Genomic DNA, 6,597 nt, shown 5'->3' on the forward strand with positions numbered 1-6,597 from the left:
TAAGAGAAATATTTTCATTAGTTATATTGTCTTTATTTTTCTCAAATGTAAATATTTTTACATTCAAATTCATCAATTGATTATATTCACTACATTCTCTATTATCTTTTTTGTACACTATTTTTCTAATTAAATATCAAAGTTATAATACAAAATAATGCTATATATTTATTTACCAAGTATTTTATTAATACCATGAAAAAATTAAAAAAATATATATAATTAATAAAGCCAACCATATTAACTACTTGAGAGATTTTGTGACAAAGAGAGTATTCAAATCACACAACAAATTGAAGTGAGAACTACCTTGCAATGTCCTTGTTTGACAATCAGTGGTTAGCGGATTATATTAGCGGATTTGACCAACGAATTTATTTAATTATTAACATTGGGTAGAAAAAATGACCGCCAAATTATTAAATCAAATGAATGGTTCAAATTGTTCAGGTTTTGATTTTTTTTAAAAGTTTTTCTAATTTATCCTTAATTATATGATTATCCATTTAACTTTTCCGTTAGATACCGTTAATTCACCGTTAGTCTAATTCTAATATTAACGTCTAATATAGAATTATAATTACACCATTAATCTAATTCTAATATTAAAGTTTTAATAGAACTTAACCACAAATCCTAATGTTGAAATCTCCTCAAACAATATTAGTATATATTTAATATTTTATGCCCTAATTTTTATTTGTTCTCCCTTATGTCCCGTATTTGGTTTCAACCATACCTATACAATTATTTTATTGACAATTATAATCAATCTTGACTATATTATCTTGCATTTGTAAACTTAGAATTACATATTTAACCCGCACGGGCTTAGCTCAATGGTTTAGTGGGCAGTATTTGAGAGAAGAGACCAATGTTTGAACCTCGGCGGCGGCAGTGCGGGAATTATGTCCAAAGTGGGCAGATTCCTTGTTCGCACCAGCATTTGGTCCTGTCTGCTGAACCATTGAGTCACCGTGATTTACAACTTCCCACAATGCTCTGTTGAGTCGGAGTGTGGGGGGCCCTTGGGGTTGGGGACTCAACCTTTGGGAGAAGAATTACCTATTTAAATACGCAAATTCAACCTTCAGTTATCTATGCATGAACAATTTCAATATAATCTTACCTTAATATACTTTAAAGTACTTATTTAAAAAAAAAAAAAAAAAAAAAAAAAAAAAAAAAAAAAAAAAAAAACATTAGGCATTATCCCAATCGCGCAATGCGCGTAAAAAACTAGTATATATATAAGATTTGAGTTTAGGCTTAATTGTCTGCTTACATGGAAAGAAATAAATTAAAGAAATTATATAGGGTGATGCTCCTATTAGGGTGATGCTAGCTCCTATGAGAACCTCTCTTCTCATAAGTACGTGAAAACTAATCTAAACCATAGAAATCAAGGAACCAAAGGCTAAGTGTTAAGATTTTGACAATAATCAAATCCTTTAAAATATGGTGTCTAAAAGCAGTCAACCAGCCCACTAAGGGGCATATTAGTTTTTTTTTTTTTTTTTTGCATTGTGCAAGTCGAAGAAAAGGAAAGTCCAATTATCACTCATATATCCATGTATATTTTTTTTTAATTAAACTTACGCACCTAGCTTAAGCTTTAAACTAAAGCATCTTAAGCTTTAAACTTAGGCACCTAAAGCTATAAACTTACGCGCACCTTAAGCTTCGAACTTATGCACCTTAAGTTTTAAACATGTGCACCTTAAGAGTTAGACTGATGCATCTTAAACTAGAAGTGAAACACCTTAAACTTTAAACATACGCACCTTAAGCTATAAACTTACGCACCTTAAGTTTTAGACTTAAGCAAGCACCTTAAACATTAAACTTAGGCATCTAACACTATAAACTTACGCACCTTAAGCAATAAAATTACGCACCTTAAGCTTTGAACTTACGCACCCTAAGCTTTAGACTTACGCACCTTAAGTTGTGACCTTACGCAAAATGACCATAATGCCATGCATTTTTTAATTATTCTTCCTTCTGGACTGTTCAATTTTGGCAAGATCAAAGGTTGTGATTAATCTACACGTTTCACCTTAGAGAAGCTTCGCACCTGGGAGAAACTACAACTTAAGGTGCGTATGTTTAAGGCTTAAGGTGCATTATTTTTCCGCTTAAGGTGCATAAGTTCGAAGCTTAAGGTGCGTAAGTTTATAGCTTTAGGTGCATAAATTTAAAGCTTAAGGTGTTTAAGTTTAAAGCTTAAGGTGCGTAAGTTTATAGCTTAAGGTGCGTATATTTAAAACTTAAGGTGCGTCACTTTCTAGTTTAAGGTGGATCAGTTTAACTCTTAGGGGGTGTTTGGTAATTGGCTGTTAGCTGGTAGCTGGTAGCTGATAGCTGATTGATTTAGCTGGTAGTTGATAGCTAATTGTGTTAGCTAGTTTGACCCGCTGATAGTATTAGCTGGTTATAGAAATGTGTTTGAGAAATTATTTATTAACTGATAGCTGATTACATATAAAAGTACCTTAAGGGCATGAGTGTATTATTATTTTATTTTAACCTATAATAATAATAATAATAATAATAATAATAATAATAATAATAATAATAATAATAATAATAATAATAATAATAATAATAATAATAATACAACAACAACAACAACAACAACAACAACAATAATAATAATAATAATAATAATAATAATAATAATAATAATAATAATATAAATCTTGATAAATTATTCTAAAATTTGAGTTACCAATTATACTTGCAATTATACACACCTAAAGATTTAGACTGACGCACCTTAAGTTTCAACAAAAAACGCACATTAAGTTCTCAACTGAAGAACTGATGCACCTTAAGCACAGAAATCATGCACCTTAAGCACAGAAATCATGCACCTTAAGCACAGAAACTACGCGCCTTAACTTTTAAAAATACGGAAAATACCCAAATTGCCACCACATTTTTTTAAAAAAACTTTTCTTGAATCTGATCCGTTGATTTTGATTAGATCAAAGGCTGAGATTAAACCACATCTTTTACCTGAAGTCGTTACCGCACCTGATCCTTATATAGAAGAGAGCTCATATGCGGTCATGTCATTAAGTGCGGTAGTATGGCCTTATCTGTGTCATTGAATCAGTTTAATCTAACGGCGGTGGCTAATTACTGAAGATTTGAGGATTTAAGTGTGTTTTGGTAAGTGGGGGTGTTATGGTAATTATAGTGGCCATTTATATCGGTCGCTTGACAAAATACACCAACAGTGTTAACAAAAGGCACCAATAGTGTCAGGAAAAAGCACAACAATGAAATACACAAATACACCAAAAAACACACAACACACCCAAAAAGAAATACACCATATAACTCCCCCCACCCCTAATGGTGTATTTCTGAACATTTTGTAGTGCTTTTATTCATACAAAATGGTGCATTTTGGTGATGCGTACCTAATTTGTGCATGTTTTTTGGTGTGAATTTTCTAACATGGATGGTGTATATTTGTATAACTATTGGTGTGGCCGCACGGGAAGGCGCGGCCGCACTTGAACTTGGCACCAACACAAATCCACAAATACACCAAAATAAGATTAATAATGCACCAATAACGAACATAAAACACACAACACTATGATTTGCCCTATTCCTATGCATAAATCTATATAGAGTTGAGATCACAATTGGTTGTGCCTTGGGTTGGGGATTTGTTTATTGTCACTTAGAGTACGGTATGTATATATATATATATATATATATATATATATATATATATATATATATATATATATATATGTGTGTGTGTGTGTGTGTGTGTGTGTGTGTGTGTGTGTGTGTGTGTGTATGTATGTATGTATGTATGTATGTATGTACGTATGTTTGTATGTATGTGTATGTGCGTGTGTATGTGTAAATCGCAAGGAGAGACATATTGTATTGTGTTTGTGATATTTTCACCTAATGTACATGCTCATATATTAACAAAAAATAATTTCAATATATTTACAAAATAGTTTAACATATAAACTCAAACCCTAAGCTTAATGTTTTTTTTAAAAAAATTGCAGACAAAGATTTGGCACATTAGCTTCCAATTCAATCATATTATGAATTTTGAGGTTCTTAGTATTCCGGTGTTCTATTTTTGAGTTTTGATGCACTATGTTGGATTTCTTTATTGTGTGTGTGTAACAACCCTACCTAAAACACTGCGTTTGATGTGTAGACAGTTACGATTAGAAGTAGTTAGAAGCAAGGAAAAGACAAGATTGTCCCTGCTTGTTATTACTTAAAGCCAACTGCTGTAACCGTTTTGGTACTCACCTTTCGTTTACTTCTTCTTCTCTCTTAGCCTAAAGAACTGTAACAGCTGCTATCAGAGCTAATGACGAACACCCGCAGAGATTACGATGAGGCTGCAAGACATATCACCGAGATTCAAGAACAGATGCAGAATATACAAGCTTAGATGAATGATAGCCAGAGAGCTCAGGCTGAGACCTTGGGGGCATTTCAAACAGGCTTCCAGGCGTTCCAAGCTGAGGCCAGGCAATGGATAGGGAACATGGTGGCTCCAGGTCCTGCCAATCTACAATCAGGAGCCCATGCGCAGCATTCAAAAGCAGGAAGCACTTCAGTCAATCCCCAAATCAGGATTGATCGACCATCTGTAGGTAACCGGCCAATCCCTAACCATATTGACATTGTTTCAGGGGTACAAGGGGGAAATGTTCAGGACCAACCTAGACAATTGTTGCGTAATAATGAGGAATACTTGAGAGCCCCTAAACCTAAAATTGAGTTCCCTGAATTTGATAGTTCAAACCCTAGGGGATGGGTTAGAAGATGTAATAAATTCTTTCTCCTTTACCGTATTCCTGAAGAACTGAAGATGGAATATGTCTCTTTTTACATTAAAGGGGGTATTGATGCTTGGTTTGAGGGGTATGTACTAGATCATGGGGGGAGGATATTCTGGGATGAGTTTGCAGAAGATGTGCGTAGAAGATTCAGTTCTTTTGGCCTAGAATGTGTGGAAGAGGAGTTTAAAATGTTGAGGCAGACCGGGAGTGTGGAAGAGTACAATAATAGATATGATTAGCTCAGAATTCAAATGTTGATGGCACATCCCACCTTGGCAGAAATGTATTTCATCAGGAACTATACTAGTGGACTAAAAAGCCACATAAGATGCTTTGTTAAAACCACCAATCCACTTTCCCTAATGGATGCATATGTGTATGCAAGGCAGTTTGAGGAAGGGTTGATGGGGGCAGCCTACAGTCCAACTGAGTCAGGCAGAGATGGAAAAACTTAAGGAACAAAAGTTATGCTTCTATTGCAGAGAGAAGTGGCAACATGGCCACAAGTGCAGACCTAAATCCTTTAATGTGATGACTGGCTTAGAAGGGGCCCAACTTGATCAAGGGGAAATAGAGGAAAATCTGGGAACTGAGAACAGTTTTGAGGAAAAGGAGGGGATTGCTGAGGTTTCTCTCTTAGCTATGCTAGGTGGGAAAGCTTGAGTACAATCAAATTATTGGGTAAAGTGGGGAAAAAGAAGCTGATCGTACTAGTTGATACAGGAAGCACTCATAGCTTTCTAGACCCTGCAGTGGTTCAAGGACTCAAATCTCACATTTACAAAACTAATCTTCTCTATGTGACAGTAGCTAATGGTCAGACATTGATGTGTGATGAGGCTTGTAGTGAATTCTCATGGACAGTGCAAGAAGAAGAGTTCAAGAGAGATTTCAGATTGTTGAGAATGGGGGGATGTGATATGGTTCTGGGTATGGACTGGCCTGATCAGTTCTCTCCCATTCAATTGCACACCAGGCCATTAGGGATATCCTTCAACAAAGAAGGAAGAAAGGTGACATTAGAGGGAATCTCTGGAAGAATGAACCTCAAAGAAGCCACCACAAAAGAAAAGGCTAATTGGACCAAGAAAGGAGCCCTAGGGTTCTTAATTGTCTGCTGCAATTCAGAACAAAACTCAACTGAAGTAACTGGATTCTGTAATGCTATAGAGTCTTCCTTGGCAACTAAAGAGATCATGGGCACTGCAGTAGAAGAATGGATTTCTGTGGTGTGAGGAGGCACACCAAGCTTTTGAACAATTGAAGATAGCTATATGCTCAACACCTGTCCTGGCCATGCCAAACTTTGAGAAGGAATTTAGGATTGAGGCTGATGCATCCTGTAGAGGGATTGGTGCTATTCTAATGTAAGAAGGAAGGCCCATTGCTTATTACAGCAAGGGGTTAGGGCCTAAACATGCTGACTGGTCCATATATGAGAAGGAGTACTTAGCCATCCTAAATGCAGTGGAAAAATGGAGACCCTATCTACAAGGGGGACATTTCATCATTCAAACTGATCATCAGAGTTTGAAACACCTACTTGAGCAGAAGATCACCACACTGATTCAGCAGAAAGGCCTAAATAAATTGTTGGGATTGGATTATTCCATTGTGTACAAAAAATGAAAAGATAACTCAGCAACTGATGCCTTATCTAGAAGAGGAGAAGTGGGAAGCTGCAATGCCATATCCAGCCTTAAACCCCTATGGTTGGAAGAAGTGCTGCAAAGCTATACTAATGACAACTGGGTAC

This window comes from Ipomoea nil, unplaced genomic scaffold (assembly GCF_001879475.1).
Source record: "Ipomoea nil cultivar Tokyo-kokei standard unplaced genomic scaffold, Asagao_1.1 scaffold0444, whole genome shotgun sequence".
NCBI lineage: Eukaryota > Viridiplantae > Streptophyta > Magnoliopsida > Solanales > Convolvulaceae > Ipomoea > Ipomoea nil.